The 21836-nt window shown below is 46.1% G+C and overlaps 1 long non-coding RNA gene and 14 other non-coding genes across 15 annotated transcripts in view; all 15 read left to right on the top strand.

The window, feature by feature from the left end:
- LOC140489145 (uncharacterized) overlaps positions 1-21836 on the top strand; it is a 323165-nt gene that overhangs the window by 203516 nt on the left and 97813 nt on the right. The window lies entirely within an intron of this gene.
- On the top strand, positions 21-102 carry trnal-aag (transfer RNA leucine (anticodon AAG)). The gene has a single exon. It is a non-coding gene; the product is annotated as a tRNA-Leu (tRNA).
- Positions 1241-1313, top strand: trnav-uac (transfer RNA valine (anticodon UAC)). The gene has a single exon. It is a non-coding gene; the product is annotated as a tRNA-Val (tRNA).
- On the top strand, positions 4192-4264 carry trnav-uac (transfer RNA valine (anticodon UAC)). The gene has a single exon. It is a non-coding gene; the product is annotated as a tRNA-Val (tRNA).
- On the top strand, positions 5923-6004 carry trnal-aag (transfer RNA leucine (anticodon AAG)). The gene has a single exon. It is a non-coding gene; the product is annotated as a tRNA-Leu (tRNA).
- Positions 7143-7215, top strand: trnav-uac (transfer RNA valine (anticodon UAC)). Its single transcript has one exon. It is a non-coding gene; the product is annotated as a tRNA-Val (tRNA).
- trnal-aag (transfer RNA leucine (anticodon AAG)) lies at positions 8879-8960 on the top strand. Its single transcript has one exon. It is a non-coding gene; the product is annotated as a tRNA-Leu (tRNA).
- trnav-uac (transfer RNA valine (anticodon UAC)) lies at positions 10099-10171 on the top strand. The gene has a single exon. It is a non-coding gene; the product is annotated as a tRNA-Val (tRNA).
- On the top strand, positions 11830-11911 carry trnal-aag (transfer RNA leucine (anticodon AAG)). The gene has a single exon. It is a non-coding gene; the product is annotated as a tRNA-Leu (tRNA).
- On the top strand, positions 13050-13122 carry trnav-uac (transfer RNA valine (anticodon UAC)). The gene has a single exon. It is a non-coding gene; the product is annotated as a tRNA-Val (tRNA).
- On the top strand, positions 14786-14867 carry trnal-aag (transfer RNA leucine (anticodon AAG)). The gene has a single exon. It is a non-coding gene; the product is annotated as a tRNA-Leu (tRNA).
- Positions 16006-16078, top strand: trnav-uac (transfer RNA valine (anticodon UAC)). The gene has a single exon. It is a non-coding gene; the product is annotated as a tRNA-Val (tRNA).
- On the top strand, positions 17742-17823 carry trnal-aag (transfer RNA leucine (anticodon AAG)). Its single transcript has one exon. It is a non-coding gene; the product is annotated as a tRNA-Leu (tRNA).
- trnav-uac (transfer RNA valine (anticodon UAC)) lies at positions 18962-19034 on the top strand. Its single transcript has one exon. It is a non-coding gene; the product is annotated as a tRNA-Val (tRNA).
- On the top strand, positions 20698-20779 carry trnal-aag (transfer RNA leucine (anticodon AAG)). Its single transcript has one exon. It is a non-coding gene; the product is annotated as a tRNA-Leu (tRNA).

Below are 21836 nucleotides of genomic sequence, written 5' to 3'. Positions count from 1 at the left end.
AATGGACTCCCGGACGTGCGGGTAGTGTGGCCGAGCGGTCTAAGGCGCTGGATTAAGGCTCCAGTCTCGACAGAGGCGTGGGTTCGAATCCCACCGCCGCCGTTTCTGCTGAACAGCTCCAACGGAACAGCTGGTTTAAATGCTGCTTCTTTCCCTGCCTCATTTCTGTTTAAAACACAAGAAAAATGAGTTTGCTTCCCGGGGAATTGACTGCGGTGTGGTAAAGTGCCGAATTTTCCAAAGTGTCTGTGCTGTCGTGATCGTGTTCGCTTCCCGCACGGAAAATCGCCAGCAACTCTACTGTTGCTTTCTGTTCCAGGCAAGTCGAGCTTTTACTCGAACCGAATGGAGACTGTTATTTCATCGTTGTTGCGAAACAGACTCCTCCGGTGACTCGACTCGTCGTTATTTGGTTTTCTGGCCAATGAGAAAATCGTTCCAATGTATTTCGATGTCACATGTTATTGAATTTCTCCCACTACAGTCATTTCCGTCCTGGAGTCATCGGAAGGGAAAGGTAATCTAATCGAGACTGTGTTTGGTGAAATTCACTTTTTATGGCCCATTCTTATTATGTTCTTTGTTTGTCTCTTTGCAGCATTGTCTGGGAAGTGGTGGTGCACTCAGGCTCCAGTATGTTTGAAAGAGTAGTTTGGAATTGCCCTGTTGTTAGTTGTGTGATTACTTTATGGCTCATGCCCCCGGACTGTCTCACATTTAGCATTCATGCTCGCCGTGTCTGAAAATGCATTTGGCTTTCCAGTTTTGTTTGTGTTCCGTGTTAAATGTTTTCTGTTTTGCGATTCGCTCAATACATTACGAATTAACAGGGTTTCTGAGGTAACTTCCAGCTGCAAAAATCCTCAACTGAGAATCTGGGAAACTTTCACGGAGTATGGTCAGTCGGAGCAAAAGTAAGGAAGTCGTTCGTTTCTGCAGTGTTTCCCAATGCTACCTTTCCCGTGAGCAGTCGAACAGACGAAATGATTTTGCCACAGACTGCGACGGTAAGCTCCGCAAAAACGTAATTCTTTAAAGCAGGTGTAAGCAACAAAACGTTATTGGGGTACACCGCGTGGAAACAGACACTTCGGTGTATCTCGTCCATTCTCACCACATCGCCAAAATTAAACAAGTCCCATTAAACAACGAGCTAACGGAAACAGAAAGGTGAAAGGTAGAATGGCTTCAACTTTCAGTGCTGGATGCCACTGAGCTGCAGCGGGGGCGACCGAGGCATGTTTCTGTAGTGTAGTGGTCATCACGTTCGCCTTACACGCGAAAGGTCCCCAGTTCGAAACTGGGCAGAAACTGCTTTGTTCTTCAACTGCAGCCTTTGACATCGACAAGAACGGAGCTGTCTTGCTTGCTTTCCCATGTGCAAACCTGCCTTCGAGTTTGCTTGAACAAATCTTCTCTCGTAATGCAATGCAATTCCATTTAATTACTGTGCAAAGCATTGTAAAGTTTTTCTCCAACCTGTTTCTGATCATATGCCATTCTGTTTGAGAGTGTAGTTACCCCCTTCTGATCCTTCCACGAAAAGCATTACCGCATTCGCATTCCTTGCGCAGGCGGCCCGGTTCAAAGACAGGGAAGAAGCTGATGTGCTGGTGTCACAGTGCACCACGGATTCCTCAACTAGTCTGTCTGTCAAATGTATCCCAAAGTCGTCTCTGAAAGACCTCATTTGGAAGGTGTCTGTCGTTATTCAACGTGCGAGAATTGGCACCAGAGGTCCTGAATCATGTTTTGGAGCAGTTCGCACGTTAGTGGCTCATTCAATCAGCAACAGCAATGAAAGAAATTACACTCTCAGAGGAACCTCTGGACCTGTGCTTTCATAGCGTCGCTAGTATTAAGGTGCGCCCCGAGATCTAAGCCACGTTGGAACTGAAACGGAGGAATCGACAGAGAGGCGACAGAATGACATCGCATCCATTTGGTTTTCTTTAAATCACTGACGAGCAGGAAAATGGAAACGGGGAGGGCGAGTGGGGAAGTGAGGCAGTTGCAGTTCTGGAGAACGTCCTTCTTTGTGATTCACTCAGCAACCAGAGACGTGACGGTGACTCAGGCGTGAGAGCTCTTCACATCGTGAACAAAAAGCAATCAAGGGCAGTTTGCACCTCTTCTGGAGTGGGTGTGGGGTGAGGTAATTACCTTTTGACTTCTGTTCCTATGTTCAGAAACTGCCTTTTGGATTGAGGTGAACAGAAACTGCATTTCTAAAAAGCACCATGGAACTTGTTAAACTTTATTGAGTCGTTTTTCTCATCGATTCCCACACAGGTTTCCAACTCTTTTGGTATCGATGAGGCTCATGTCCAGGTGTGATAATCGCTGCAGCAAATTGCACGGTTAAGGTAAAAGGCAAGGAAAGTGACATCTCGAACCGGCCCCGAGGTCAGACCGTCCTCACAATGTAATCTGTCGTTCTCGGATTGTAATGCTACCTCCGGTTTTAGGGTGGAACATTCTTTGGGAACCTTATTCTGCAAAACAGACACAGTGACTGAAACTATGCTGCACGGTATGATTTGGGACACGGCCTGCTCAGCTTTGTGCATTTTCCCTGTAGTCCGGTGTGTTTCATGTTCCGTGTAAACGTGTAAGTTGTCCTGTTTCGAGCAATGGGTGAAATCATTTAGCAAAGCAAGAATCGAAATTGCAGTAATGTCAAGTAGCTCATGGTAATTTGACCCAATCATAACCGATCATATATTCTCACGCACTCACAGATACATTTTTAGCTGAATCCAGTCTGAGAAGATAGACTCGGTTTACCAGTGATTTTTGTCTGGATTGATGGTTTATCGTTCTCTGCTGAGAAATTCATATTGTAGACGGGCACATCCCAGCAGCTGTGCGAGTCGGAGAGGGATCATGGAACACTTTTCACGTGAGTTTGCATCTGTTGTTATGCAGGAACACAATTGGAAGTGCAAGAAAATGGACTCCCGGACGTGCGGGTAGTGTGGCCGAGCGGTCTAAGGCGCTGGATTAAGGCTCCAGTCTCGACAGAGGCATGGGTTCGAATCCCACCGCCGCCGTTTCTGCTGAACAGCTCCAACGGAACAGCTGGTTTAAATGCTGCTTCAATCCCTGCCTCATTTCTGTTTAAAACACAAGAAAAATGAGTTTGCTTCCCGGGGAATTGACTGCGGTGTGGGAAAGTGCCGAATTTTCCAAAGTGTCTGTGCTGTCGTGATTGTGTTCGCTTCCCGCACGGACAATCGCCAGCAGCTCTACTGTTGCTTTCTGTTCCAGGCAAGTCGAGCTTTTACTCGAACCGAATGGAGACTGTTATTTCATCGTTGTTGCGAAACAGACTCCTCCGGTGACTCGACTCGTCGTTATTTGGTTTTCTGGCCAATGAGAAAATCGTTCCAATGTATTTCGATGTCACATGTTATTGAATTTCTCCCACTACAGTCATTTCCGTCCTGGAGTCATCGGAAGGGAAAGGTAATCTAATCGAGACTGTGTTTGGTGAAATTCACTTTTTATGGCCCATTCTTATTATGTTCTTTGTTTGTCTCTTTGCAGCATTGTCTGGGAAGTGGTGGTGCACTCAGGCTCCAGTATGTTTGAAAGAGTAGTTTGGAATTGCCCTGTTGTTAGTTGTGTGATTACTTTATGGCTCATGCCCCCGGACTGTCTCACATTTAGCATTCATGCTCGCCGTGTCTGAAAATGCATTTGGCTTTCCAGTTTTGTTTGTGTTCCGTGTTAAATGTTTTCTGTTTTGCGATTCGCTCAATACATTACGAATTAACAGGGTTTCTGAGGTAACTTCCAGCTGCAAAAATCCTCAACTGAGAATCTGGGAAACTTTCACGGAGTATGGTCAGTCGGAGCAAAAGTAAGGAAGTCGTTCGTTTCTGCAGTGTTTCACAATGCTACCTTTCCCGTGAGCAGTCGAACAGACGAAATGATTTTGCCACAGACTGCGACGGTAAGCTCCGCAAAAACGTAATTCTTTAAAGCAGGTGTAAGCAACAAAACGTTATTGGGGTACACCGCGTGGAAACAGACACTTCGGTGTATCTCGTCCATTCTCACCACATCGCCAAAATTAAACAAGTCCCATTAAACAACGAGCTAACGGAAACAGAAAGGTGAAAGGTAGAATGGCTTCAACTTTCAGTGCTGGATGCCACTGAGCTGCAGCGGGGGCGACCGAGGCATGTTTCTGTAGTGTAGTGGTCATCACGTTCGCCTTACACGCGAAAGGTCCCCAGTTCGAAACTGGGCAGAAACTGCTTTGCTCTTCAACTGCAGCCTTTGACATCGACAAGAACGGAGCTGTCTTGCTTGCTTTCCCATGTGCAAACCTGCCTTCGAGTTTGCTTGAACAAATCTTCTCTCGTAATGCAATGCAATTCCATTTAATTACTGTGCAAAGCATTGTAAAGTTTTTCTCCAACCTGTTTCTGATCATATGCCATTCTGTTTGAGAGTGTAGTTACCCCCTTCTGATCCTTCCACGAAAAGCATTACCGCATTCGCATTCCTTGCGCAGGCGGCCCGGTTCAAAGACAGGGAAGAAGCTGATGTGCTGGTGTCACAGTGCACCACGGATTCCTCAACTAGTCTGTCTGTCAAATGTATCCCAAAGTCGTCTCTGAAAGACCTCATTTGGAAGGTGTCTGTCGTTATTCAACGTGCGAGAATTGGCACCAGAGGTCCTGAATCATGTTTTGGAGCAGTTCGCACGTTAGTGGCTCATTCAATCAGCAACAGCAATGAAAGAAATTACACTCTCAGAGGAACCTCTGGACCTGTGCTTTCATAGCGTCGCTAGTATTAAGGTGCGCCCCGAGATCTAAGCCACGTTGGAACTGAAACGGAGGAATCGACAGAGAGGCGACAGAATGACATCGCATCCATTTGGTTTTCTTTAAATCACTGACGAGCAGGAAAATGGAAACGGGGAGGGCGAGTGGGGAAGTGAGGCAGTTGCAGTTCTGGAGAACGTCCTTCTTTGTGATTCAGTCAGCAACCAGAGACGTGACGGTGACTCAGGCGTGAGAGCTCTTCACATCGTGAACAAAAAGCAATCAAGGGCAGTTTGCACCTCTTCTGGAGTGGGTGTGGGGTGAGGTAATTACCTTTTGACTTCTGTTCCTATGTTCAGAAACTGCCTTTTGGATTGAGGTGAACAGAAACTGCATTTCTAAAAAGCACCATGGAACTTGTTAAACTTTATTGAGTCGTTTTTCTCATCGATTCCCACACAGGTTTCCAACTCTTTTGGTATCGATGAGGCTCATGTCCAGGTGTGATAATCGCTGCAGCAAATTGCACGGTTAAGGTAAAAGGCAAGGAAAGTGACATCTCGAACCGGCCCCGAGGTCAGACCGTCCTCACAATGTAATCTGTCGTTCTCGGATTGTAATGCTACCTCCGGTTTTAGGGTGGAACATTCTTTGGGAACCTTATTCTGCAAAACAGACACAGTGACTGAAACTATGCTGCACGGTATGATTTGGGACACGGCCTGCTCAGCTTTGTGCATTTTCCCTGTAGTCCGGTGTGTTTCATGTTCCGTGTAAACGTGTAAGTTGTCCTGTTTCGAGCAATGGGTGAAATCATTTAGCAAAGCAAGAATCGAAATTGCAGTAATGTCAAGTAGCTCATGGTAATTTGACCCAATCATAACCGATCATATATTCTCACGCACTCACAGATACATTTTTAGCTGAATCCAGTCTGAGAAGATAGACTCGGTTTACCAGTGATTTTTGTCTGGATTGATGGTTTATCGTTCTCTGCTGAGAAATTCATATTGTAGACGGGCACATCCCAGCAGCTGTGCGAGTCGGAGAGGGATCATGGAACACTTTTCACGTGAGTTTGCATCTGTTGTTATGCAGGAACACAATTGGAAGTGCAAGAAAATGGACTCCCGGACGTGCGGGTAGTGTGGCCGAGCGGTCTAAGGCGCTGGATTAAGGCTCCAGTCTCGACAGAGGCGTGGGTTCGAATCCCACCGCCGCCGTTTCTGCTGAACAGCTCCAACGGAACAGCTGGTTTAAATGCTGCTTCAATCCCTGCCTCATTTCTGTTTAAAACACAAGAAAAATGAGTTTGCTTCCCGGGGAATTGACTGCGGTGTGGGAAAGTGCCGAATTTTCCAAAGTGTCTGTGCTGTCGTGATTGTGTTCGCTTCCCGCACGGACAATCGCCAGCAGCTCTACTGTTGCTTTCTGTTCCAGGCAAGTCGAGCTTTTACTCGAACCGAATGGAGACTGTTATTTCATCGTTGTTGCGAAACAGACTCCTCCGGTGACTCGACTCGTCGTTATTTGGTTTTCTGGCCAATGACAAAATCGTTCCAATGTATTTCGATGTCACATGTTATTGAATTTCTCCCACTACAGTCATTTCCGTCCTGGAGTCATCGGAAGGGAAAGGTAATCTAATCGAGACTGTGTTTGGTGAAATTCACTTTTTATGGCCCATTCTTATTATGTTCTTTGTTTGTCTCTTTGCAGCATTGTCTGGGAAGTGGTGGTGCACTCAGGCTCCAGTATGTTTGAAAGAGTAGTTTGGAATTGCCCTGTTGTTAGTTGTGTGATTACTTTATGGCTCATGCCCCCGGACTGTCTCACATTTAGCATTCATGCTCGCTGTGTCTGAAAATGCATTTGGCTTTCCAGTTTTGTTTGTGTTCCGTGTTAAATGTTTTCTGTTTTGCGATTCGCTCAATACATTACGAATTAACAGGGTTTCTGAGGTAACTTCCAGCTGCAAAAATCCTCAACTGAGAATCTGGGAAACTTTCACGGAGTATGGTCAGTCGGAGCAAAAGTAAGGAAGTCGTTCGTTTCTGCAGTGTTTCACAATGCTACCTTTCCCGTGAGCAGTCGAACAGACGAAATGATTTTGCCACAGACTGCGACGGTAAGCTCCCCAAAAACGTAATTCTTTAAAGCAGGTATAAGCAACACAACGTTATTGGGGTACACCGCGTGGAAACAGACACTTCGGTGTATCTCGTCCATTCTCACCACATCGCCAAAATTAAACAAGTCCCATTAAACAACGAGCTAACGGAAACAGAAAGGTGAAAGGTAGAATGGCTTCAACTTTCAGTGCTGGATGCCACTGAGCTGCAGCGGGGGCGACCGAGGCATGTTTCTGTAGTGTAGTGGTCATCACGTTCGCCTTACACGCGAAAGGTCCCCAGTTCGAAACTGGGCAGAAACTGCTTTGCTCTTCAACTGCAGCCTTTGACATCGACAAGAACGGAGCTGTCTTGCTTGCTTTCCCATGTGCAAACCTGCCTTCGAGTTTGCTTGAACAAATCTTCTCTCGTAATGCAATGCAATGCAATTCCATTTAATTACTGTGCAAAGCATTGTAAAGTTTTTCTCCAACCTGTTTCTGATCATATGCCATTCTGTTTGAGAGTGTAGTTACCCCCTTCTGATCCTTCCACGAAAAGCATTACCGCATTCGCATTCCTTGCGCAGGCGGCCCGGTTCAAAGACAGGGAAGAAGCTGATGTGCTGGTGTCACAGTGCACCACGGATTCCTCAACTAGTCTGTCTGTCAAATGTATCCCAAAGTCGTCTCTGAAAGACCTCATTTGGAAGGTGTCTGTCGTTATTCAACGTGCGAGAATTGGCACCAGAGGTCCTGAATCATGTTTTGGAGCAGTTCGCACGTTAGTGGCTCATTCAATCAGCAACAGCAATGAAAGAAATTACACTCTCAGAGGAACCTCTGGACCTGTGCTTTCATAGCGTCGCTAGTATTAAGGTGCGCCCCGAGATCTAAGCCACGTTGGAACTGAAACGGAGGAATCGACAGAGAGGCGACAGAATGACATCGCATCCATTTGGTTTTCTTTAAATCACTGACGAGCAGGAAAATGGAAACGGGGAGGGCGAGTGGGGAAGTGAGGCAGTTGCAGTTCTGGAGAACGTCCTTCTTTGTGATTCACTCAGCAACCAGAGACGTGACGGTGACTCAGGCGTGAGAGCTCTTCACATCGTGAACAAAAAGCAATCAAGGGCAGTTTGCACCTCTTCTGGAGTGGGGGTGGGGTGAGGTAATTACCTTTTGACTTCTGTTCCTATGTTCAGAAACTGCCTTTTGGATTGAGGTGAACAGAAACTGCATTTCTAAAAAGCACCATGGAACTTGTTAAACTTTATTGAGTCGTTTTTCTCATCGATTCCCACACAGGTTTCCAACTCTTTTGGTATCGATGAGGCTCATGTCCAGGTGTGATAATCGCTGCAGCAAATTGCACGGTTAAGGTAAAAGGCAAGGAAAGTGACATCTCGAACCGGCCCCGAGGTCAGACCGTCCTCACAATGTAATCTGTCGTTCTCGGATTGTAATGCTACCTCCGGTTTTAGGGTGGAACATTCTTTGGGAACCTTATTCTGCAAAACAGACACAGTGACTGAAACTATGCTGCACGGTATGATTTGGGACACGGCCTGCTCAGCTTTGTGCATTTTCCCTGTAGTCCGGTGTGTTTCATGTTCCGTGTAAACGTGTAAGTTGTCCTGTTTCGAGCAATGGGTGAAATCATTTAGCAAAGCAAGAATCGAAATTGCAGTAATGTCAAGTAGCTCATGGTAATTTGACCCAATCATAACCGATCATATATTCTCACGCACTCACAGATACATTTTTAGCTGAATCCAGTCTGAGAAGATAGACTCGGTTTACCAGTGATTTTTGTCTGGATTGATGGTTTATCGTTCTCTGCTGAGAAATTCATATTGTAGACGGGCACATCCCAGCAGCTGTGCGAGTCGGAGAGGGATCATGGAACACTTTTCACGTGAGTTTGCATCTGTTGTTATGCAGGAACACAATTGGAAGTGCAAGAAAATGGACTCCCGGACGTGCGGGTAGTGTGGCCGAGCGGTCTAAGGCGCTGGATTAAGGCTCCAGTCTCGACAGAGGCGTGGGTTCGAATCCCACCGCCGCCGTTTCTGCTGAACAGCTCCAACGGAACAGCTGGTTTAAATGCTGCTTCAATCCCTGCCTCATTTCTGTTTAAAACACAAGAAAAATGAGTTTGCTTCCCGGGGAATTGACTGCGGTGTGGGAAAGTGCCGAATTTTCCAAAGTGTCTGTGCTGTCGTGATTGTGTTCGCTTCCCGCACGGACAATCGCCAGCAGCTCTACTGTTGCTTTCTGTTCCAGGCAAGTCGAGCTTTTACTCGAACCGAATGGAGACTGTTATTTCATCGTTGTTGCGAAACAGACTCCTCCGGTGACTCGACTCGTCGTTATTTGGTTTTCTGGCCAATGAGAAAATCGTTCCAATGTATTTCGATGTCACATGTTATTGAATTTCTCCCACTACAGTCATTTCCGTCCTGGAGTCATCGGAAGGGAAAGGTAATCTAATCGAGACTGTGTTTGGTGAAATTCACTTTTTATGGCCCATTCTTATTATGTTCTTTGTTTGTCTCTTTGCAGCATTGTCTGGGAAGTGGTGGTGCACTCAGGCTCCAGTATGTTTGAAAGAGTAGTTTGGAATTGCCCTGTTGTTAGTTGTGTGATTACTTTATGGCTCATGCCCCCGGACTGTCTCACATTTAGCATTCATGCTCGCCGTGTCTGAAAATGCATTTGGCTTTCCAGTTTTGTTTGTGTTCCGTGTTAAATGTTTTCTGTTTTGCGATTCGCTCAATACATTACGAATTAACAGGGTTTCTGAGGTAACTTCCAGCTGCAAAAATCCTCAACTGAGAATCTGGGAAACTTTCACGGAGTATGGTCAGTCGGAGCAAAAGTAAGGAAGTCGTTCGTTTCTGCAGTGTTTCACAATGCTACCTTTCCCGTGAGCAGTCGAACAGACGAAATGATTTTGCCACAGACTGCGACGGTAAGCTCCGCAAAAACGTAATTCTTTAAAGCAGGTGTAAGCAACAAAACGTTATTGGGGTACACCGCGTGGAAACAGACACTTCGGTGTATCTCGTCCATTCTCACCACATCGCCAAAATTAAACAAGTCCCATTAAACAACGAGCTAACGGAAACAGAAAGGTGAAAGGTAGAATGGCTTCAACTTTCAGTGCTGGATGCCACTGAGCTGCAGCGGGGGCGACCGAGGCATGTTTCTGTAGTGTAGTGGTCATCACGTTCGCCTTACACGCGAAAGGTCCCCAGTTCGAAACTGGGCAGAAACTGCTTTGCTCTTCAACTGCAGCCTTTGACATCGACAAGAACGGAGCTGTCTTGCTTGCTTTCCCATGTGCAAACCTGCCTTCGAGTTTGCTTGAACAAATCTTCTCTCGTAATGCAATGCAATTCCATTTAATTACTGTGCAAAGCATTGTAAAGTTTTTCTCCAACCTGTTTCTGATCATATGCCATTCTGTTTGAGAGTGTAGTTACCCCCTTCTGATCCTTCCACGAAAAGCATTACCGCATTCGCATTCCTTGCGCAGGCGGCCCGGTTCAAAGACAGGGAAGAAGCTGATGTGCTGGTGTCACAGTGCACCACGGATTCCTCAACTAGTCTGTCTGTCAAATGTATCCCAAAGTCGTCTCTGAAAGACCTCATTTGGAAGGTGTCTGTCGTTATTCAACGTGCGAGAATTGGCACCAGAGGTCCTGAATCATGTTTTGGAGCAGTTCGCACGTTAGTGGCTCATTCAATCAGCAACAGCAATGAAAGAAATTACACTCTCAGAGGAACCTCTGGACCTGTGCTTTCATAGCGTCGCTAGTATTAAGGTGCGCCCCGAGATCTAAGCCACGTTGGAACTGAAACGGAGGAATCGACAGAGAGGCGACAGAATGACATCGCATCCATTTGGTTTTCTTTAAATCACTGACGAGCAGGAAAATGGAAACGGGGAGGGCGAGTGGGGAAGTGAGGCAGTTGCAGTTCTGGAGAACGTCCTTCTTTGTGATTCAGTCAGCAACCAGAGACGTGACGGTGACTCAGGCGTGAGAGCTCTTCACATCGTGAACAAAAAGCAATCAAGGGCAGTTTGCACCTCTTCTGGAGTGGGTGTGGGGTGAGGTAATTACCTTTTGACTTCTGTTCCTATGTTCAGAAACTGCCTTTTGGATTGAGGTGAACAGAAACTGCATTTCTAAAAAGCACCATGGAACTTGTTAAACTTTATTGAGTCGTTTTTCTCATCGATTCCCACACAGGTTTCCAACTCTTTTGGTATCGATGAGGCTCATGTCCAGGTGTGATAATCGCTGCAGCAAATTGCACGGTTAAGGTAAAAGGCAAGGAAAGTGACATCTCGAACCGGCCCCGAGGTCAGACCGTCCTCACAATGTAATCTGTCGTTCTCGGATTGTAATGCTACCTCCGGTTTTAGGGTGGAACATTCTTTGGGAACCTTATTCTGCAAAACAGACACAGTGACTGAAACTATGCTGCACGGTATGATTTGGGACACGGCCTGCTCAGCTTTGTGCATTTTCCCTGTAGTCCGGTGTGTTTCATGTTCCGTGTAAACGTGTAAGTTGTCCTGTTTCGAGCAATGGGTGAAATCATTTAGCAAAGCAAGAATCGAAATTGCAGTAATGTCAAGTAGCTCATGGTAATTTGACCCAATCATAACCGATCATATATTCTCACGCACTCACAGATACATTTTTAGCTGAATCCAGTCTGAGAAGATAGACTCGGTTTACCAGTGATTTTTGTCTGGATTGATGGTTTATCGTTCTCTGCTGAGAAATTCATATTGTAGACGGGCACATCCCAGCAGCTGTGCGAGTCGGAGAGGGATCATGGAACACTTTTCACGTGAGTTTGCATCTGTTGTTATGCAGGAACACAATTGGAAGTGCAAGAAAATGGACTCCCGGACGTGCGGGTAGTGTGGCCGAGCGGTCTAAGGCGCTGGATTAAGGCTCCAGTCTCGACAGAGGCGTGGGTTCGAATCCCACCGCCGCCGTTTCTGCTGAACAGCTCCAACGGAACAGCTGGTTTAAATGCTGCTTCAATCCCTGCCTCATTTCTGTTTAAAACACAAGAAAAATGAGTTTGCTTCCCGGGGAATTGACTGCGGTGTGGGAAAGTGCCGAATTTTCCAAAGTGTCTGTGCTGTCGTGATTGTGTTCGCTTCCCGCACGGACAATCGCCAGCAGCTCTACTGTTGCTTTCTGTTCCAGGCAAGTCGAGCTTTTACTCGAACCGAATGGAGACTGTTATTTCATCGTTGTTGCGAAACAGACTCCTCCGGTGACTCGACTCGTCGTTATTTGGTTTTCTGGCCAATGAGAAAATCGTTCCAATGTATTTCGATGTCACATGTTATTGAATTTCTCCCACTACAGTCATTTCCGTCCTGGAGTCATCGGAAGGGAAAGGTAATCTAATCGAGACTGTGTTTGGTGAAATTCACTTTTTATGGCCCATTCTTATTATGTTCTTTGTTTGTCTCTTTGCAGCATTGTCTGGGAAGTGGTGGTGCACTCAGGCTCCAGTATGTTTGAAAGAGTAGTTTGGAATTGCCCTGTTGTTAGTTGTGTGATTACTTTATGGCTCATGCCCCCGGACTGTCTCACATTTAGCATTCATGCTCGCTGTGTCTGAAAATGCATTTGGCTTTCCAGTTTTGTTTGTGTTCCGTGTTAAATGTTTTCTGTTTTGCGATTCGCTCAATACATTACGAATTAACAGGGTTTCTGAGGTAACTTCCAGCTGCAAAAATCCTCAACTGAGAATCTGGGAAACTTTCACGGAGTATGGTCAGTCGGAGCAAAAGTAAGGAAGTCGTTCGTTTCTGCAGTGTTTCACAATGCTACCTTTCCCGTGAGCAGTCGAACAGACGAAATGATTTTGCCACAGACTGCGACGGTAAGCTCCCCAAAAACGTAATTCTTTAAAGCAGGTATAAGCAACACAACGTTATTGGGGTACACCGCGTGGAAACAGACACTTCGGTGTATCTCGTCCATTCTCACCACATCGCCAAAATTAAACAAGTCCCATTAAACAACGAGCTAACGGAAACAGAAAGGTGAAAGGTAGAATGGCTTCAACTTTCAGTGCTGGATGCCACTGAGCTGCAGCGGGGGCGACCGAGGCATGTTTCTGTAGTGTAGTGGTCATCACGTTCGCCTTACACGCGAAAGGTCCCCAGTTCGAAACTGGGCAGAAACTGCTTTGCTCTTCAACTGCAGCCTTTGACATCGACAAGAACGGAGCTGTCTTGCTTGCTTTCCCATGTGCAAACCTGCCTTCGAGTTTGCTTGAACAAATCTTCTCTCGTAATGCAATGCAATGCAATTCCATTTAATTACTGTGCAAAGCATTGTAAAGTTTTTCTCCAACCTGTTTCTGATCATATGCCATTCTGTTTGAGAGTGTAGTTACCCCCTTCTGATCCTTCCACGAAAAGCATTACCGCATTCGCATTCCTTGCGCAGGCGGCCCGGTTCAAAGACAGGGAAGAAGCTGATGTGCTGGTGTCACAGTGCACCACGGATTCCTCAACTAGTCTGTCTGTCAAATGTATCCCAAAGTCGTCTCTGAAAGACCTCATTTGGAAGGTGTCTGTCGTTATTCAACGTGCGAGAATTGGCACCAGAGGTCCTGAATCATGTTTTGGAGCAGTTCGCACGTTAGTGGCTCATTCAATCAGCAACAGCAATGAAAGAAATTACACTCTCAGAGGAACCTCTGGACCTGTGCTTTCATAGCGTCGCTAGTATTAAGGTGCGCCCCGAGATCTAAGCCACGTTGGAACTGAAACGGAGGAATCGACAGAGAGGCGACAGAATGACATCGCATCCATTTGGTTTTCTTTAAATCACTGACGAGCAGGAAAATGGAAACGGGGAGGGCGAGTGGGGAAGTGAGGCAGTTGCAGTTCTGGAGAACGTCCTTCTTTGTGATTCAGTCAGCAACCAGAGACGTGACGGTGACTCAGGCGTGAGAGCTCTTCACATCGTGAACAAAAAGCAATCAAGGGCAGTTTGCACCTCTTCTGGAGTGGGTGTGGGGTGAGGTAATTACCTTTTGACTTCTGTTCCTATGTTCAGAAACTGCCTTTTGGATTGAGGTGAACAGAAACTGCATTTCTAAAAAGCACCATGGAACTTGTTAAACTTTATTGAGTCGTTTTTCTCATCGATTCCCACACAGGTTTCCAACTCTTTTGGTATCGATGAGGCTCATGTCCAGGTGTGATAATCGCTGCAGCAAATTGCACGGTTAAGGTAAAAGGCAAGGAAAGTGACATCTCGAACCGGCCCCGAGGTCAGACCGTCCTCACAATGTAATCTGTCGTTCTCGGATTGTAATGCTACCTCCGGTTTTAGGGTGGAACATTCTTTGGGAACCTTATTCTGCAAAACAGACACAGTGACTGAAACTATGCTGCACGGTATGATTTGGGACACGGCCTGCTCAGCTTTGTGCATTTTCCCTGTAGTCCGGTGTGTTTCATGTTCCGTGTAAACGTGTAAGTTGTCCTGTTTCGAGCAATGGGTGAAATCATTTAGCAAAGCAAGAATCGAAATTGCAGTAATGTCAAGTAGCTCATGGTAATTTGACCCAATCATAACCGATCATATATTCTCACGCACTCACAGATACATTTTTAGCTGAATCCAGTCTGAGAAGATAGACTCGGTTTACCAGTGATTTTTGTCTGGATTGATGGTTTATCGTTCTCTGCTGAGAAATTGATATTGTAGACGGGCACATCCCAGCAGCTGTGCGAGTCGGAGAGGGATCATGGAACACTTTTCACGTGAGTTTGCATCTGTTGTTATGCAGGAACACAATTGGAAGTGCAAGAAAATGGACTCCCGGACGTGCGGGTAGTGTGGCCGAGCGGTCTAAGGCGCTGGATTAAGGCTCCAGTCTCGACAGAGGCGTGGGTTCGAATCCCACCGCCGCCGTTTCTGCTGAACAGCTCCAACGGAACAGCTGGTTTAAATGCTGCTTCAATCCCTGCCTCATTTCTGTTTAAAACACAAGAAAAATGAGTTTGCTTCCCGGGGAATTGACTGCGGTGTGGGAAAGTGCCGAATTTTCCAAAGTGTCTGTGCTGTCGTGATTGTGTTCGCTTCCCGCACGGACAATCGCCAGCAGCTCTACTGTTGCTTTCTGTTCCAGGCAAGTCGAGCTTTTACTCGAACCGAATGGAGACTGTTATTTCATCGTTGTTGCGAAACAGACTCCTCCGGTGACTCGACTCGTCGTTATTTGGTTTTCTGGCCAATGAGAAAATCGTTCCAATGTATTTCGATGTCACATGTTATTGAATTTCTCCCACTACAGTCATTTCCGTCCTGGAGTCATCGGAAGGGAAAGGTAATCTAATCGAGACTGTGTTTGGTGAAATTCACTTTTTATGGCCCATTCTTATTATGTTCTTTGTTTGTCTCTTTGCAGCATTGTCTGGGAAGTGGTGGTGCACTCAGGCTCCAGTATGTTTGAAAGAGTAGTTTGGAATTGCCCTGTTGTTAGTTGTGTGATTACTTTATGGCTCATGCCCCCGGACTGTCTCACATTTAGCATTCATGCTCGCTGTGTCTGAAAATGCATTTGGCTTTCCAGTTTTGTTTGTGTTCCGTGTTAAATGTTTTCTGTTTTGCGATTCGCTCAATACATTACGAATTAACAGGGTTTCTGAGGTAACTTCCAGCTGCAAAAATCCTCAACTGAGAATCTGGGAAACTTTCACGGAGTATGGTCAGTCGGAGCAAAAGTAAGGAAGTCGTTCGTTTCTGCAGTGTTTCACAATGCTACCTTTCCCGTGAGCAGTCGAACAGACGAAATGATTTTGCCACAGACTGCGACGGTAAGCTCCCCAAAAACGTAATTCTTTAAAGCAGGTATAAGCAACACAACGTTATTGGGGTACACCGCGTGGAAACAGACACTTCGGTGTATCTCGTCCATTCTCACCACATCGCCAAAATTAAACAAGTCCCATTAAACAACGAGCTAACGGAAACAGAAAGGTGAAAGGTAGAATGGCTTCAACTTTCAGTGCTGGATGCCACTGAGCTGCAGCGGGGGCGACCGAGGCATGTTTCTGTAGTGTAGTGGTCATCACGTTCGCCTTACACGCGAAAGGTCCCCAGTTCGAAACTGGGCAGAAACTGCTTTGCTCTTCAACTGCAGCCTTTGACATCGACAAGAACGGAGCTGTCTTGCTTGCTTTCCCATGTGCAAACCTGCCTTCGAGTTTGCTTGAACAAATCTTCTCTCGTAATGCAATGCAATGCAATTCCATTTAATTACTGTGCAAAGCATTGTAAAGTTTTTCTCCAACCTGTTTCTGATCATATGCCATTCTGTTTGAGAGTGTAGTTACCCCCTTCTGATCCTTCCACGAAAAGCATTACCGCATTCGCATTCCTTGCGCAGGCGGCCCGGTTCAAAGACAGGGAAGAAGCTGATGTGCTGGTGTCACAGTGCACCACGGATTCTTCAACTAGTCTGTCTGTCAAATGTATCCCAAAGTCGTCTCTGAAAGACCTCATTTGGAAGGTGTCTGTCGTTATTCAACGTGCGAGAATTGGCACCAGAGGTCCTGAATCATGTTTTGGAGCAGTTCGCACGTTAGTGGCTCATTCAATCAGCAACAGCAATGAAAGAAATTACACTCTCAGAGGAACCTCTGGACCTGTGCTTTCATAGCGTCGCTAGTATTAAGGTGCGCCCCGAGATCTAAGCCACGTTGGAACTGAAACGGAGGAATCGACAGAGAGGCGACAGAATGGCATCGCATCCATTTGGTTTTCTTTAAATCACTGACGAGCAGGAAAATGGAAACGGGGAGGGCGAGTGGGGAAGTGAGGCAGTTGCAGTTCTGGAGAACGTCCTTCTTTGTGATTCAGTCAGCAACCAGAGACGTGACGGTGACTCAGGCGTGAGAGCTCTTCACATCGTGAACAAAAAGCAATCAAGGGCAGTTTGCACCTCTTCTGGAGTGGGTGTGGGGTGAGGTAATTACCTTTTGACTTCTGTTCCTATGTTCAGAAACTGCCTTTTGGATTGAGGTGAACAGAAACTGCATTTCTAAAAAGCACCATGGAACTTGTTAAACTTTATTGAGTCGTTTTTCTCATCGATTCCCACACAGGTTTCCAACTCTTTTGGTATCGATGAGGCTCATGTCCAGGTGTGATAATCGCTGCAGCAAATTGCACGGTTAAGGTAAAAGGCAAGGAAAGTGACATCTCGAACCGGCCCCGAGGTCAGACCGTCCTCACAATGTAATCTGTCGTTCTCGGATTGTAATGCTACCTCCGGTTTTAGGGTGGAACATTCTTTGGGAACCTTATTCTGCAAAACAGACACAGTGACTGAAACTATGCTGCACGGTATGATTTGGGACACGGCCTGCTCAGCTTTGTGCATTTTCCCTGTAGTCCGGTGTGTTTCATGTTCCGTGTAAACGTGTAAGTTGTCCTGTTTCGAGCAATGGGTGAAATCATTTAGCAAAGCAAGAATCGAAATTGCAGTAATGTCAAGTAGCTCATGGTAATTTGACCCAATCATAACCGATCATATATTCTCACGCACTCACAGATACATTTTTAGCTGAATCCAGTCTGAGAAGATAGACTCGGTTTACCAGTGATTTTTGTCTGGATTGATGGTTTATCGTTCTCTGCTGAGAAATTGATATTGTAGACGGGCACATCCCAGCAGCTGTGCGAGTCGGAGAGGGATCATGGAACACTTTTCACGTGAGTTTGCATCTGTTGTTATGCAGGAACACAATTGGAAGTGCAAGAAAATGGACTCCCGGACGTGCGGGTAGTGTGGCCGAGCGGTCTAAGGCGCTGGATTAAGGCTCCAGTCTCGACAGAGGCGTGGGTTCGAATCCCACCGCCGCCGTTTCTGCTGAACAGTTCCAACGGAACAGCTGGTTTAAATGCTGCTTCAATCCCTGCCTCATTTCTGTTTAAAACACAAGAAAAGTGAGTTTGCTTCCCGGGGAATTTACTGCGGTGTGGGAAAGTGCCGAATTTTCCAAAGTGTCTGTGCTGTCGTGATTGTGTTCGCTTCCCGCACGGACAATCGCCAGCAGCTCTACTGTTGCTTTCTGTTCCAGGCAAGTCGAGCTTTTACTCGAACCGAATGGAGACTGTTATTTCATCGTTGTTGCGAAACAGACTCCTCCGGTGACTCGACTCGTCGTTATTTGGTTTTCTGGCCAATGACAAAATCGTTCCAATGTATTTCGATGTCACATGTTATTGAATTTCTCCCACTACAGTCATTTCCGTCCTGGAGTCATCGGAAGGGAAAGGTAATCTAATCGAGACTGTGTTTGGTGAAATTCACTTTTCATGGCCCATTCTTATTATGTTCTTTGTTTGTCTCTTTGCAGCATTGTCTGGGAAGTGGTGGTGCACTCAGGCTCCAGTATGTTTGAAAGAGTAGTTTGGAATTGCCCTGTTGTTAGTTGTGTGATTACTTTATGGCTCATGCCCCCGGACTGTCTCACATTTAGCATTCATGCTCGCTGTGTCTGAAAATGCATTTGGCTTTCCAGTTTTGTTTGTGTTCCGTGTTAAATGTTTTCTGTTTTGCGATTCGCTCAATACATTACGAATTAACAGGGTTTCTGAGGTAACTTCCAGCTGCAAAAATCCTCAACTGAGAATCTGGGAAACTTTCACGGAGTATGGTCAGTCGGAGCAAAAGTAAGGAAGTCGTTCGTTTCTGCAGTGTTTCACAATGCTACCTTTCCCGTGAGCAGTCGAACAGACGAAATGATTTTGCCACAGACTGCGACGGTAAGCTCCCCAAAAACGTAATTCTTTAAAGCAGGTATTAGCAACACAACGTATTTGGGGTACACCGCGTGGAAACAGACACTTCGGTGTATCTCGTCCATTCTCACCACATCGCCAAAATTAAACAAGTCCCATTAAACAACGAGCTAACGGAAACAGAAAGGTGAAAGGTAGAATGGCTTCAACTTTCAGTGCTGGATGCCACTGAGCTGCAGCGGGGGCGACCGAGGCATGTTTCTGTAGTGTAGTGGTCATCACGTTCGCCTTACACGCGAAAGGTCCCCAGTTCGAAACTGGGCAGAAACTGCTTTGCTCTTCAACTGCAGCCTTTGACATCGATAAGAACGGAGCTGTCTTGCTTGCTTTCCCATGTGCAAACCTGCCTTCGAGTTTGCTTGAACAAATCTTCTCTCGTAATGCAATGCAATGCAATTCCATTTAATTACTGTGCAAAGCATTGTAAAGTTTTTCTCCAACCTGTTTCTGATCATATGCCATTCTGTTTGAGAGTGTAGTTACCCCCTTCTGATCCTTCCACGAAAAGCATTACCGCATTCGCATTCCTTGCGCAGGCGGCCCGGTTCAAAGACAGGGAAGAAGCTGATGTGCTGGTGTCACAGTGCACCACGGATTCCTCAACTAGTCTGTCTGTCAAATGTATCCCAAAGTCGTCTCTGAAAGACCTCATTTGGAAGGTGTCTGTCGTTATTCAACGTGCGAGAATTGGCACCAGAGGTCCTGAATCATGTTTTGGAGCAGTTCGCACGTTAGTGGCTCATTCAATCAGCAACAGCAATGAAAGAAATTACACTCTCAGAGGAACCTCTGGACCTGTGCATTCATAGCGTCGCTAGTATTAAGGTGCGCCCCGAGATCTAAGCCACGTTGGAACTGAAACGGAGGAATCGACAGAGAGGCGACAGAATGACATCGCATCCATTTGGTTTTCTTTAAATCACTGACGAGCAGGAAAATGGAAACGGGGAGGGCGAGTGGGGAAGTGAGGCAGTTGCAGTTCTGGAGAACGTCCTTCTTTGTGATTCACTCAGCAACCAGAGACGTGACGGTGACTCAGGCGTGAGAGCTCTTCACATCGTGAACAAAAAGCAATCAAGGGCAGTTTGCACCTCTTCTGGAGTGGGTGTGGGGTGAGGTAATTACCTTTTGACTTCTGTTCCTATGTTCAGAAACTGCCTTTTGGATTGAGGTGAACAGAAACTGCATTTCTAAAAAGCACCATGGAACTTGTTAAACTTTATTGAGTCGTTTTTCTCATCGATTCCCACACAGGTTTCCAACTCTTTTGGTATCGATGAGGCTCATGTCCAGGTGTGATAATCGCTGCAGCAAATTGCACGGTTAAGGTAAAAGGCAAGGAAAGTGACATCTCGAACCGGCCCCGAGGTCAGACCGTCCTCACAATGTAATCTGTCGTTCTCGGATTGTAATGCTACCTCCGGTTTTAGGGTGGAACATTCTTTGGGAACCTTATTCTGCAAAACAGACACAGTGACTGAAACTATGCTGCACGGTATGATTTGGGACACGGCCTGCTCAGCTTTGTGCATTTTCCCTGTAGTCCGGTGTGTTTCATGTTCCGTGTAAACGTGTAAGTTGTCCTGTTTCGAGCAATGGGTGAAATCATTTAGCAAAGCAAGAATCGAAATTGCAGTAATGTCAAGTAGCTCATGGTAATTTGACCCAATCATAACCGATCATATATTCTCACGCACTCACAGATACATTTTTAGCTGAATCCAGTCTGAGAAGATAGACTCGGTTTACCAGTGATTTTTGTCTGGATTGATGGTTTATCGTTCTCTGCTGAGAAATTCATATTGTAGACGGGCACATCCCAGCAGCTGTGCGAGTCGGAGAGGGATCATGGAACACTTTTCACGTGAGTTTGCATCTGTTGTTATGCAGGAACACAATTGGAAGTGCAAGAAAATGGACTCCCGGACGTGCGGGTAGTGTGGCCGAGCGGTCTAAGGCGCTGGATTAAGGCTCCAGTCTCGACAGAGGCGTGGGTTCGAATCCCACCGCCGCCGTTTCTGCTGAACAGCTCCAACGGAACAGCTGGTTTAAATGCTGCTTCAATCCCTGCCTCATTTCTGTTTAAAACACAAGAAAAATGAGTTTGCTTCCCGGGGAATTGACTGCGGTGTGGGAAAGTGCCGAATTTTCCAAAGTGTCTGTGCTGTCGTGATTGTGTTCGCTTCCCGCACGGACAATCGCCAGCAGCTCTACTGTTGCTTTCTGTTCCAGGCAAGTCGAGCTTTTACTCGAACCGAATGGAGACTGTTATTTCATCGTTGTTGCGAAACAGACTCCTCCGGTGACTCGACTCGTCGTTATTTGGTTTTCTGGCCAATGACAAAATCGTTCCAATGTATTTCGATGTCACATGTTATTGAATTTCTCCCACTACAGTCATTTCCGTCCTGGAGTCATCGGAAGGGAAAGGTAATCTAATCGAGACTGTGTTTGGTGAAATTCACTTTTCATGGCCCATTCTTATTATGTTCTTTGTTTGTCTCTTTGCAGCATTGTCTGGGAAGTGGTGGTGCACTCAGGCTCCAGTATGTTTGAAAGAGTAGTTTGGAATTGCCCTGTTGTTAGTTGTGTGATTACTTTATGGCTCATGCCCCCGGACTGTCTCACATTTAGCATTCATGCTCGCTGTGTCTGAAAATGCATTTGGCTTTCCAGTTTTGTTTGTGTTCCGTGTTAAATGTTTTCTGTTTTGCGATTCGCTCAATACATTACGAATTAACAGGGTTTCTGAGGTAACTTCCAGCTGCAAAAATCCTCAACTGAGAATCTGGGAAACTTTCACGGAGTATGGTCAGTCGGAGCAAAAGTAAGGAAGTCGTTCGTTTCTGCAGTGTTTCACAATGCTACCTTTCCCGTGAGCAGTCGAACAGACGAAATGATTTTGCCACAGACTGCGACGGTAAGCTCCCCAAAAACGTAATTCTTTAAAGCAGGTATAAGCAACACAACGTTATTGGGGTACACCGCGTGGAAACAGACACTTCGGTGTATCTCGTCCATTCTCACCACATCGCCAAAATTAAACAAGTCCCATTAAACAACGAGCTAACG

This window comes from Chiloscyllium punctatum, chromosome 18 (genome assembly GCF_047496795.1).
Source record: "Chiloscyllium punctatum isolate Juve2018m chromosome 18, sChiPun1.3, whole genome shotgun sequence".
Classification (NCBI taxonomy): domain Eukaryota; kingdom Metazoa; phylum Chordata; class Chondrichthyes; order Orectolobiformes; family Hemiscylliidae; genus Chiloscyllium; species Chiloscyllium punctatum.
The sequence above is the reverse complement of the archived record's forward strand: the minus strand, read 5'-3'. Positions and strand labels throughout refer to the sequence as shown.